Raw genomic sequence first — 10791 nt, forward strand, 5'->3', positions numbered from 1 at the left:
AATTGGGCAAGGTTTGAGTTGTTTCTTTCGTCTACGACCACACCACAGGGAACGTACCGGTTCTCGTCCGATCACCGAAGTCAAGTCCTGTTGGGCGGCGTCAGTACCTGGCTGGGTGACCACCTGGGAATACGCCGTGTTGTAGACTTTTGGAACTGGACTCTTCAGAGAAGATTTCCATACGCCTCCACATCATTGATCCCTCTGTTTTCAAAATGTTGTCTTTTTTTTTTTGGAATTATTTTTCCAGCAAGTTGACAGCATATTAGAAGATTTTCTTGTTTGATTACAGCACATGCAACACTGAGCAGCACACTGGAGGCAATCTCTTGAATGTGGCTTTGATGACTGACCATTGGAGAATCGCCTCTTTTGTGATTTGAAGTCTTAGCTGGCTTTGGAATCTCTGGGTTAAGTAGCCGAGACGTAATTGGAAATTCATGACAACAGCAATTAAAGGCCTTCCTTCTAAGAGACTTAAAAGAGAGTCCAAGCAATTGGGCAAGGTTTGAGTTGTTTCTTTCGTCTACGACCACACCACAGGGAACGTACCGGTTCTCGTCCGATCACCGAAGTCAAGTCCTGTTGGGCGGCGTCAGTACCTGGCTGGGTGACCACCTGGGAATAACGCCCGTGTTGTAGACTTTTGGAGCCATTTTGGGACTGGACTCTTCAGAGAAGATTTCCATACGCCTCCACATCATTGATCCCTCTGTTTTCAAAATGTGTCTTTTTTTTTTTGGAATTATTTTTCCAGCAAGTTGACAGCATATTAGAAGATTTTCTTGTTTGATTACAGCACTGCAACACTGAGCAGCACACTGGAGGCAATCTCTTGAATGTGGCTTTGATGACTGACCATTGGAGAATCGCCCTTTTGTGATTTGAAGTCTTAGCTGGCTTTGGAATCTCTGGGTTAAGTAGCCGAGACGTAATTGGAAATTCATGACAACAGCAATTAAAGGCCTTCCTTCTAAGAGACTTAAAAGAGAGTCCAAGCAATTGGGCAAGGTTTGAGTTGTTTCTTTCGTCTACGACCCACACCACAGGGAACGTACCGGTTCTCGTCCGCATCACCGAAGTCAAGTCCTGTTGGGCGGCGTCAGTACCTGGCTGGGTGACCACCTGGGAATACGCCGTGTTGTAGACTTTTGGAGCCATTTTGGGACTGGACTCTTCAGAGAAGATTTCCATACGCCTCCACATCATTGATCCCTCTGTTTTCAAAATGTTGTCTTTTTTTTTTTGGAATTATTTTTCCAGCAAGTTTGACAGCATATTAGAAGATTTTCTTGTTTGATTACAGCACTGCAACACTGAGCAGCACACTGGAGGCAATCTCTTGAATGTGGCTTTGATGACTGACCATTGGAGAATCGCCCTTTTGTGATTTGAAGTCTTAGCTGGCTTTGGAATCTCTGGGTTAAGTAGCCGAGACGTAATTGGAAATTCATGACAACAGCAATTAAAGGCCTTCCTTCTAAGAGACTTAAAAGAGAGTCCAAGCAATTGGGCAAGGTTTGAGTTGTTTCTTTCGTCTACGACCACACCACAGGGAACGTACCGGTTCTCGTCCGATCACCGAAGTCAAGTCCTGTTGGGCGGCGTCAGTACCTGGCTGGGTGACCACCTGGGAATACGCCGTGTTGTAGACTTTTGGAGCCATTTTGGGACTGGACTCTTCAGAGAAGATTTCCATACGCCTCCACATCATTGATCCCTCTGTTTTCAAAATGTTGTCTTTTTTTTTTGGAATTATTTTTCCAGCAAGTTGACAGCATATTAGAAGATTTTCTTGTTTGATTACAGCACTGCAACACTGAGCAGCACACTGGAGGCAATCTCTTGAATGTGGCTTTGATGACTGACCATTGGAGAATCGCCCTTTTGTGATTTGAAGTCTTAGCTGGCTTTGGAATCTCTGGGTTAAGTAGCCGAGACGTAATTGGAAATTCATGACAACAGCAATTAAAGGCCTTCCTTCTAAGAGACTTAAAAGAGAGTCCAAGCAATTGGGCAAGGTTTGAGTTGTTTCTTTCGTCTACGACCACACCACAGGGAACGTACCGGTTCTCGTCCGATCACCGAAGTCAAGTCCTGTTGGGCGGCGTCAGTACCTGGCTGGGTGACCACCTGGGAATACGCCGTGTTGTAGACTTTTGGAGCCATTTTGGGACTGGACTCTTCAGAGAAGATTTCCATACGCCTCCACATCATTGATCCCTCTGTTTTCAAAATGTTGTCTTTTTTTTTTTGGAATTATTTTTCCAGCAAGTTGACAGCATATTAGAAGATTTTCTTGTTTGATTACAGCACTGCAACACTGAGCAGCACACTGGAGGCAATCTCTTGAATGTGGCTTTGATGACTGACCATTGGAGAATCGCCCTTTTGTGATTTGAAGTCTTAGCTGGCTTTGGAATCTCTGGGTTAAGTAGCCGAGACGTAATTGGAAATTCATGACAACAGCAATTAAAGGCCTTCCTTCTAAGAGACTTAAAAGAGAGTCCAAGCAATTGGGCAAGGTTTGAGTTGTTTCTTTCGTCTACGACCACACCACAGGGAACGTACCGGTTCTCGTCCGATCACCGAAGTCAAGTCCTGTTGGGCGGCGTCAGTACCTGGCTGGGTGACCACCTGGGAATACGCCGTGTTGTAGACTTTTGGAGCCATTTTGGGACTGGACTCTTCAGAGAAGATTTCCATACGCCTCCACATCATTGATCCCCTCTGTTTTCAAAATGTTGTCTTTTTTTTTTTGGAATTATTTTTCCAGCAAGTTGACAGCATATTAGAAGATTTTCTTGTTTGATTACAGCACTGCAACACTGAGCAGCACACTGGAGGCAATCTCTTGAATGTGGCTTTGATGACTGACCATTGGAGAATCGCCCTTTTGTGATTTGAAGTCTTAGCTGGCTTTGGAATCTCTGGGTTAAGTAGCCGAGACGTAATTGGAAATTCATGACAACAGCAATTAAAGGCCTTCCTTCTAAGAGACTTAAAAGAGAGTCCAAGCAATTGGGCAAGGTTTGAGTTGTTTCTTTCGTCTACGACCACACCACAGGGAACGTACCGGTTCTCGTCCGATCACCGAAGTCAAGTCCTGTTGGGCGGCGTCAGTACCTGGCTGGGTGACCACCTGGGAATACGCCGTGTTGTAGACTTTTGGAGCCATTTTGGGACTGGACTCTTCAGAGAAGATTTCCATACGCCTCCACATCATTGATCCCTCTGTTTTCAAATGTTGTCTTTTTTTTTTTGGAATTATTTTTCCAGCAAGTTGACAGCATATTAGAAGATTTTCTTGTTTGATTACAGCACTGCAACACTGAGCAGCACACTGGAGGCAATCTCTTGAATGTGGCTTTGATGACTGACCATTGGAGAATCGCCCTTTTGTGATTTGAAGTCTTAGCTGGCTTTGGAATCTCTGGGTTAAGTAGCCGAGACGTAATTGGAAATTCATGACAACAGCAATTAAAGGCCTTCCTTCTAAGAGACTTAAAAGAGAGTCCAAGCAATTGGGCAAGGTTTGAGTTGTTTCTTTCGTCTACGACCACACCACAGGGAACGTACCGGTTCTCGTCCGATGACCGAAGTCAAGTCCTGTTGGGCGGCGTCAGTACCTGGCTGGGTGACCACCTGGGAATACGCCGTGTTGTAGACTTTTGGAGCCATTTTGGGGACTGGACTCTTCAGAGAAGATTTCCATACGCCTCCACATCATTGATCCCTCTGTTTTCAAATGTTGTCTTTTTTTTTTTGGAATTATTTTTTCAGCAAGTTGACAGCATATTAGAAGATTTTCTTGTTTGATTACAGCACTGCAACACTGAGCAGCACACTGGAGGCAATCTCTTGAATGTGGCTTTGATGACTGACCATTGGAGAATCGCCCTTTTTGTGATTTGAAGTCTTAGCTGGCTTTGGAATCTCTGGGTTAAGTAGCCGAGACGTAATTGGAAATTCATGACAACAGCAATTAAAGGCCTTCCTTCTAAGAGACTTAAAAGAGAGTCCAAGCAATTGGGCAAGGTTTGAGTTGTTTCTTTCGTCTACGACCACACCACAGGGAACGTACCGGTTCTCGTCCGATGACCGAAGTCAAGTCCTGTTGGGCGGCGTCAGTACCTGGCTGGGTGACCACCTGGGAATACGCCGTGTTGTAGACTTTTGGAGCCATTTTGGGACTGGACTCTTCAGAGAAGATTTCCATACGCCTCCACATCATTGATCCCTCTGTTTTCAAAATGTTGTCTTTTTTTTTTGGAATTATTTTTGCAGCAAGTTGACAGCATATTAGAAGATTTTCTTGTTTGATTACAGCACTGCAAACACTGAGGCAGCACACTGGAGGCAATCTCTTGAATGTGGCTTTGATGACTGACCATTGGAGAATCGCCCTTTTGTGATTTGAAGTCTTAGCTGGCTTTGGAATCTCTGGGTTAAGTAGCCGACGTAATTGGAAATTCATGACAACAGCAATTAAAGGCCTTCCTTCTAAGAGACTTAAAAGAGAGTCCAAGCAATTGGGCAAGGTTTGAGTTGTTTCTTTCGTCTACGACCACACCACAGGGAACGTACCGGTTCTCGTCCGATCACCGAAGTCAAGTCCTGTTGGGCGGCGTCAGTACCTGGCTGGGTGACCACCTGGGAATACGCCGTGTTGTAGACTTTTGGAGCCATTTTGGGACTGGACTCTTCAGAGAAGATTTCCATACGCCTCCACATCATTGATCCCTCTGTTTTCAAAATGTTGTCTTTTTTTTTTTGGAATTATTTTTCCAGCAAGTTGACAGCATATTAGAAGATTTTCTTGTTTGATTACAGCACTGCAACACTGAGCAGCACACTGGAGGCAATCTCTTGAATGTGGCTTTGATGACTGACCATTGGAGAATCGCCCTTTTGTGATTTGAAGTCTTAGCTGGCTTTGGAATCTCTGGGTTAAGTAGCCGAGACGTAATTGGAAATTCATGACAACAGCAATTAAAGGCCTTCCTTCTAAGAGACTTAAAAGAGAGTCCAAGCAATTGGGCAAGGTTTGAGTTGTTTCTTTCGTCTACGACCACACCACAGGGAACGTACCGGTTCTCGTCCGATGACCGAAGTCAAGTCCTGTTGGGCGGCGTCAGTACCTGGCTGGGTGACCACCTGGGAATACGCCGTGTTGTAGACTTTTGGAGCCATTTTGGGACTGGACTCTTCAGAGAAGATTTCCATACGCCTCCACATCATTGATCCCTCTGTTTTCAAAATGTTGTCTTTTTTTTTTTGGAATTATTTTTCCAGCAAGTTGACAGCATATTAGAAGTTTCTTGTTTGATTACAGCACTGCAACACTGAGCAGCACACTGGAGGCAATCTCTTGAATGTGGCTTTGATGACTGACCATTGGAGAATCGCCCTTTTGTGATTTGAAGTCTTAGCTGGCTTTGGAATCTCTGGGTTAAGTAGCCGAGACGTAATTGGAAATTCATGACAACAGCAATTAAAGGCCTTCCTTCTAAGAGACTTAAAAGAGAGTCCAAGCAATTGGGCAAGGTTTGAGTTGTTTCTTTCGTCTACGACCACACCACAGGGAACGTACCGGTTCTCGTCCGATGACCGAAGTCAAGTCCTGTTGGGCGGCGTCAGTACCTGGCTGGGTGACCACCTGGGAATACGCCGTGTTGTAGACTTTTGGAGCCATTTTGGGACTGGACTCTTCAGAGAAGATTTCCATACGCCTCCACATCATTGATCCCTCTGTTTTCAAAATGTTGTCTTTTTTTTTTGGAATTATTTTTTCCAGCAAGTTGACAGCATATTAGAAGATTTTCTTGTTTGATTACAGCACTGCAACACTGAGCAGCACACTGGAGGCAATCTCTTGAATGTGGCTTTGATGACTGACCATTGGAGAATCGCCCTTTTGTGATTTGAAGTCTTAGCTGGCTTTGGAATCTCTGGGTTAAGTAGCCGAGACGTAATTGGAAATTCATGACAACAGCAATTAAAGGGCCTTCCTTCTAAGAGACTTAAAAGAGAGTCCAAGCAATTGGGCAAGGTTTGAGTTGTTTCTTTCGTCTACGACCACACCACAGGGAACGTACCGGTTCTCGTTCCGATCACCGAAGTCATGTCCTGTTGGGCGGCGTCAGTACCTGGCTGGGTGACCACCTGGGAATACGCCGTGTTGTAGACTTTTGGAGCCATTTTGGGACTGGACTCTTCAGAGAAGATTTCCATACGCCTCCACATCATTGATCCCTCTGTTTTCAAAATGTTGTCTTTTTTTTTTTGGAATTATTTTTCCAGCAAGTTGACAGCATATTAGAAGATTTTCTTGTTTGATTACAGCACTGCAACACTGAGCAGCACACTGGAGGCAATCTCTTGAATGTGGCTTTGATGACTGACCATTGGAGAATCGCCCTTTTGTGATTTGAAGTCTTAGCTGGCTTTGGAATCTCTGGGTTAAGTAGCCGAGACGTAATTGGAAATTCATGACAACAGCAATTAAAGGCCTTCCTTCTAAGAGACTTAAAAGAGAGTCCAAGCAATTGGGCAAGGTTTGAGTTGTTTCTTTCGTCTACGACCACACCACAGGGAACGTACCGGTTCTCGTCCGATCACCGAAGTCAAGTCCTGTTGGGGCGGCGTCAGTACCTGGCTGGGTGACCACCTGGGAATACGCCGTGTTGTAGACTTTTGGAGCCATTTTGGGACTGGACTCTTCAGAGAAGATTTCCATACGCCTCCACATCATTGATCCCTCTGTTTTCAAAATGTTGTCTTTTTTTTTTTGGAATTATTTTTCCAGCAAGTTGACAGCATATTAGAAGATTTTCTTGTTTGATTACAGCACTGCAACACTGAGCAGCACACTGGAGGCAATCTCTTGAATGTGGCTTTGATGACTGACCATTGGAGAATCGCCCTTTTGTGATTTGAAGTCTTAGCTGGCTTTGGAATCTCTGGGTTAAGTAGCCGAGACGTAATTGGAAATTCATGACAACAGCAATTAAAGGCCTTCCTTCTAAGAGACTTAAAAGAGAGTCCAAGCAATTGGGCAAGGTTTGAGTTGTTTCTTTCGTCTACGACCACACCACAGGGAACGTACCGGTTCTCGTCCGATGACCGAAGTCAAGTCCTGTTGGGCGGCGTCAGTACCTGGCTGGGTGACCACCTGGGAATACGCCGTGTTGTAGACTTTTGGAGCCATTTTGGGACTGGACTCTTCAGAGAAGATTTCCATACGCCCTCCACATCATTGATCCCTCTGTTTTCAAAATGTTGTCTTTTTTTTTTTGGAATTATTTTTCCAGCAAGTTGACAGCATATTAGAAGATTTTCTTGTTTGATTACAGCACTGCAACACTGAGCAGCACACTGGAGGCAATCTCTTGAATGTGGCTTTGATGACTGACCATTGGAGAATCGCCCTTTTGTGATTTGAAGTCTTAGCTGGCTTTGGAATCTCTGGGTTAAGTAGCCGAGACGTAATTGGAAATTCATGACAACAGCAATTAAAGGCCTTCCTTCTAAGAGACTTAAAAGAGAGTCCAAGCAATTGGGCAAGGTTTGAGTTGTTTCTTTCGTCTACGACCACACCACAGGGAACGTACCGGTTCTCGTCCGATCACCGAAGTCAAGTCCTGTTGGGCGGCGTCAGTACCTGGCTGGGTGACCACCTGGGAATACGCCGTGTTGTAGACTTTTGGAGCCATTTTGGGGACTGGACTCTTCAGAGAAGATTTCCATACGCCTCCACATCATTGATCCCTCTGTTTTCAAAATGTTGTCTTTTTTTTTTTGGAATTATTTTTCCAGCAAGTTGACAGCATATTAGAAGATTTTCTTGTTTGATTACAGCACTGCAACACTGAGCAGCACACTGGAGGCAATCTCTTGAATGTGGCTTTGATGACTGACCATTGGAGAATCGCCCTTTTGTGATTTGAAGTCTTAGCTGGCTTTGGAATCTCTGGGTTAAGTAGCCGAGACGTAATTGGAAATTCATGACAACAGCAATTAAAGGCCTTCCTTCTAAGAGACTTAAAAGAGAGTCCAAGCAATTGGGCAAGGTTTGAGTTGTTTCTTTCGTCTACGACCACACCACAGGGAACGTACCGGTTCTCGTCCGATGACCGAAGTCAAGTCCTGTTGGGCGGCGTCAGTACCTGGCTGGGTGACCACCTGGGAATTCGCCGTGTTGTAGACTTTTGGAGCCATTTTGGGACTGGACTCTTCAGAGAAGATTTCCATACGCCTCCACATCATTGATCCCTCTGTTTTCAAAATGTTGTCTTTTTTTTTTGGAATTATTTTTGCAGCAAGTTGACAGCATATTAGAAGATTTTCTTGTTTGATTACAGCACTGCAACACTGAGCAGCACACTGGAGGCAATCTCTTGAATGTGGCTTTGATGACTGACCATTGGAGAATCGCCCTTTTGTGATTTGAAGTCTTAGCTGGCTTTGGAATCTCTGGGTTAAGTAGCCGAGACGTAATTGGAAATTCATGACAACAGCAATTAAAGGCCTTCCTTCTAAGAGACTTAAAAGAGAGTCCAAGCAATTGGGCAAGGTTTGAGTTGTTTCTTTCGTCTACGACCACACCACAGGGAACGTACCGGTTCTCGTCCGATGACCGAAGTCAAGTCCTGTTGGGCGGCGTCAGTACCTGGCTGGGTGACCACCTGGGAATACGCCGTGTTGTAGACTTTTGGAGCCATTTTGGGACTGGACTCTTCAGAGAAGATTTCCATACGCCTCCACATCATTGATCCCTCTGTTTTCAAAATGTTGTCTTTTTTTTTGGAATTATTTTTGCAGCAAGTTGACAGCATATTAGAAGATTTTCTTGTTTGATTACAGCACTGCAACACTGAGCAGCACACTGGAGGCAATCTCTTGAATGTGGCTTTGATGACTGACCATTGGAGAATCGCCCTTTTGTGATTTGAAGTCTTAGCTGGCTTTGGAATCTCTGGGTTAAGTAGCCGAGACGTAATTGGAAATTCATGACAACAGCAATTAAAGGCCTTCCTTCTAAGAGACTTAAAAGAGAGTCCAAGCAATTGGGCAAGGTTTGAGTTGTTTCTTTCGTCTACGACCACACCACAGGGAACGTACCGGTTCTCGTCCGATGACCGAAGTCAAGTCCTGTTGGGCGGCGTCAGTACCTGGCTGGGTGACCACCTGGGAATACGCCGTGTTGTAGACTTTTGGAGCCATTTTGGGACTGGACTCTTCAGAGAAGATTTCCATACGCCTCCACATCATTGATCCCTCTGTTTTCAAAATGTTGTCTTTTTTTTTTGGAATTATTTTTGCAGCAAGTTGACAGCATATTAGAAGATTTTCTTGTTTGATTACAGCACTGCAACACTGAGCAGCACACTGGAGGCAATCTCTTGAATGTGGCTTTGATGACTGACCATTGGAGAATCGCCCTTTTGTGATTTGAAGTCTTAGCTGGCTTTGGAATCTCTGGGTTAAGTAGCCGAGACGTAATTGGAAATTCATGACAACAGCAATTAAAGGCCTTCCTTCTAAGAGACTTAAAAGAGAGTCCAAGCAATTGGGCAAGGTTTGAGTTGTTTCTTTCGTCTACGACCACACCACAGGGAACGTACCGGTTCTCGTCCGATGACCGAAGTCAAGTCCTGTTGGGCGGCGTCAGTACCTGGCTGGGTGACCACCTGGGAATACGCCGTGTTGTAGACTTTTGGAGCCATTTTGGGACTGGACTCTTCAGAGAAGATTTCCATACGCCTCCACATCATTGATCCCTCTGTTTTCAAAATGTTGTCTTTTTTTTTTGGAATTATTTTTGCAGCAAGTTGACAGCATATTAGAAGATTTTCTTGTTTGATTACAGCACTGCAACACTGAGCAGCACACTGGAGGCAATCTCTTGAATGTGGCTTTGATGACTGACCATTGGAGAATCGCCCTTTTGTGATTTGAAGTCTTAGCTGGCTTTGGAATCTCTGGGTTAAGTAGCCGAGACGTAATTGGAAATTCATGACAACAGCAATTAAAGGCCTTCCTTCTAAGAGACTTAAAAGAGAGTCCAAGCAATTGGGCAAGGTTTGAGTTGTTTCTTTCGTCTACGACCACACCACAGGGAACGTACCGGTTCTCGTCCGATCACCGAAGTCAAGTCCTGTTGGGCGGCGTCAGTACCTGGCTGGGTGACCACCTGGGAATACGCCGTGTTGTAGACTTTTGGAGCCATTTTGGGACTGGACTCTTCAGAGAAGATTTCCATACGCCTCCACATCATTGATCCCTCTGTTTTCAAAATGTTGTCTTTTTTTTTGGAATTATTTTTGCAGCAAGTTGACAGCATATTAGAAGATTTTCTTGTTTGATTACAGCACTGCAACACTGAGCAGCACACTGGAGGCAATCTCTTGAATGTGGCTTTGATGACTGACCATTGGAGAATCGCCCTTTTGTGATTTGAAGTCTTAGCTGGCTTTGGAATCTCTGGGTTAAGTAGCCGAGACGTAATTGGAAATTCATGACAACAGCAATTAAAGGCCTTCCTTCTAAGAGACTTAAAAGAGAGTCCAAGCAATTGGGCAAGGTTTGAGTTGTTTCTTTCGTCTACGACCACACCACAGGGAACGTACCGGTTCTCGTCCGATCACCGAAGTCAAGTCCTGTTGGGCGGCGTCAGTACCTGGCTGGGTGACCACCTGGGAATTCGCCGTGTTGTAGACTTTTGGAGCCATTTTGGGACTGGACTCTTCAGAGAAGATTTCCATACGCCTCCACATCATTGATCCCTCT

The 10791-nt window shown here is 44.9% G+C and overlaps 9 non-coding genes and 13 pseudogenes across 9 annotated transcripts; all 22 read left to right on the forward strand.

Annotated features, from left to right (window-relative positions):
- Window positions 1-29: 29 nt before the first annotated feature.
- On the forward strand, window positions 30-148 carry LOC149111454 (5S ribosomal RNA). The gene has a single exon (XR_016207679.1). It is a non-coding gene; the product is annotated as a 5S ribosomal RNA (ribosomal RNA).
- A 376-nt stretch (window positions 149-524) lies between these two features.
- LOC149111455 (5S ribosomal RNA) lies at window positions 525-645 on the forward strand (annotated as a pseudogene).
- Window positions 646-1029: 384 nt separating this feature from the next.
- On the forward strand, window positions 1030-1150 carry LOC149111456 (5S ribosomal RNA; annotated as a pseudogene).
- Window positions 1151-1536: 386 nt separating this feature from the next.
- LOC149111457 (5S ribosomal RNA) lies at window positions 1537-1655 on the forward strand. Its single transcript, XR_016207681.1, has one exon. It is a non-coding gene; the product is annotated as a 5S ribosomal RNA (ribosomal RNA).
- Window positions 1656-2039: 384 nt separating this feature from the next.
- LOC149111458 (5S ribosomal RNA) lies at window positions 2040-2158 on the forward strand. The gene has a single exon (XR_016207682.1). It is a non-coding gene; the product is annotated as a 5S ribosomal RNA (ribosomal RNA).
- Window positions 2159-2543: 385 nt separating this feature from the next.
- On the forward strand, window positions 2544-2662 carry LOC149111459 (5S ribosomal RNA). The gene has a single exon (XR_016207683.1). It is a non-coding gene; the product is annotated as a 5S ribosomal RNA (ribosomal RNA).
- Window positions 2663-3048: 386 nt separating this feature from the next.
- On the forward strand, window positions 3049-3167 carry LOC149111460 (5S ribosomal RNA). Its single transcript, XR_016207684.1, has one exon. It is a non-coding gene; the product is annotated as a 5S ribosomal RNA (ribosomal RNA).
- Window positions 3168-3551: 384 nt separating this feature from the next.
- LOC149111461 (5S ribosomal RNA) lies at window positions 3552-3670 on the forward strand (annotated as a pseudogene).
- A 386-nt stretch (window positions 3671-4056) lies between these two features.
- LOC149111462 (5S ribosomal RNA) lies at window positions 4057-4175 on the forward strand (annotated as a pseudogene).
- A 384-nt stretch (window positions 4176-4559) lies between these two features.
- On the forward strand, window positions 4560-4678 carry LOC149111463 (5S ribosomal RNA). The gene has a single exon (XR_016207685.1). It is a non-coding gene; the product is annotated as a 5S ribosomal RNA (ribosomal RNA).
- Window positions 4679-5063: 385 nt separating this feature from the next.
- On the forward strand, window positions 5064-5182 carry LOC149111464 (5S ribosomal RNA; annotated as a pseudogene).
- Window positions 5183-5565: 383 nt separating this feature from the next.
- LOC149111465 (5S ribosomal RNA) lies at window positions 5566-5684 on the forward strand (annotated as a pseudogene).
- A 386-nt stretch (window positions 5685-6070) lies between these two features.
- LOC149111466 (5S ribosomal RNA) lies at window positions 6071-6190 on the forward strand (annotated as a pseudogene).
- Window positions 6191-6575: 385 nt separating this feature from the next.
- On the forward strand, window positions 6576-6695 carry LOC149111467 (5S ribosomal RNA; annotated as a pseudogene).
- A 385-nt stretch (window positions 6696-7080) lies between these two features.
- On the forward strand, window positions 7081-7199 carry LOC149111468 (5S ribosomal RNA; annotated as a pseudogene).
- Window positions 7200-7585: 386 nt separating this feature from the next.
- On the forward strand, window positions 7586-7704 carry LOC149111469 (5S ribosomal RNA). The gene has a single exon (XR_016207686.1). It is a non-coding gene; the product is annotated as a 5S ribosomal RNA (ribosomal RNA).
- Window positions 7705-8090: 386 nt separating this feature from the next.
- LOC149111470 (5S ribosomal RNA) lies at window positions 8091-8209 on the forward strand (annotated as a pseudogene).
- Window positions 8210-8593: 384 nt separating this feature from the next.
- LOC149111471 (5S ribosomal RNA) lies at window positions 8594-8712 on the forward strand (annotated as a pseudogene).
- Window positions 8713-9095: 383 nt separating this feature from the next.
- LOC149111472 (5S ribosomal RNA) lies at window positions 9096-9214 on the forward strand (annotated as a pseudogene).
- A 384-nt stretch (window positions 9215-9598) lies between these two features.
- Window positions 9599-9717, forward strand: LOC149111473 (5S ribosomal RNA; annotated as a pseudogene).
- Window positions 9718-10101: 384 nt separating this feature from the next.
- LOC149111474 (5S ribosomal RNA) lies at window positions 10102-10220 on the forward strand. Its single transcript, XR_016207687.1, has one exon. It is a non-coding gene; the product is annotated as a 5S ribosomal RNA (ribosomal RNA).
- Window positions 10221-10603: 383 nt separating this feature from the next.
- LOC149111475 (5S ribosomal RNA) lies at window positions 10604-10722 on the forward strand. Its single transcript, XR_016207688.1, has one exon. It is a non-coding gene; the product is annotated as a 5S ribosomal RNA (ribosomal RNA).
- The last annotated feature ends 69 nt before the right edge of the window (window positions 10723-10791 follow it).

Source organism: Orbicella faveolata, unplaced genomic scaffold, assembly GCF_042242905.1.
Source record: "Orbicella faveolata isolate gen_17 unplaced genomic scaffold, um_ofav_v1 contig_23, whole genome shotgun sequence".
Taxonomy (NCBI): Eukaryota; Metazoa; Cnidaria; class Anthozoa; order Scleractinia; family Merulinidae; genus Orbicella; species Orbicella faveolata.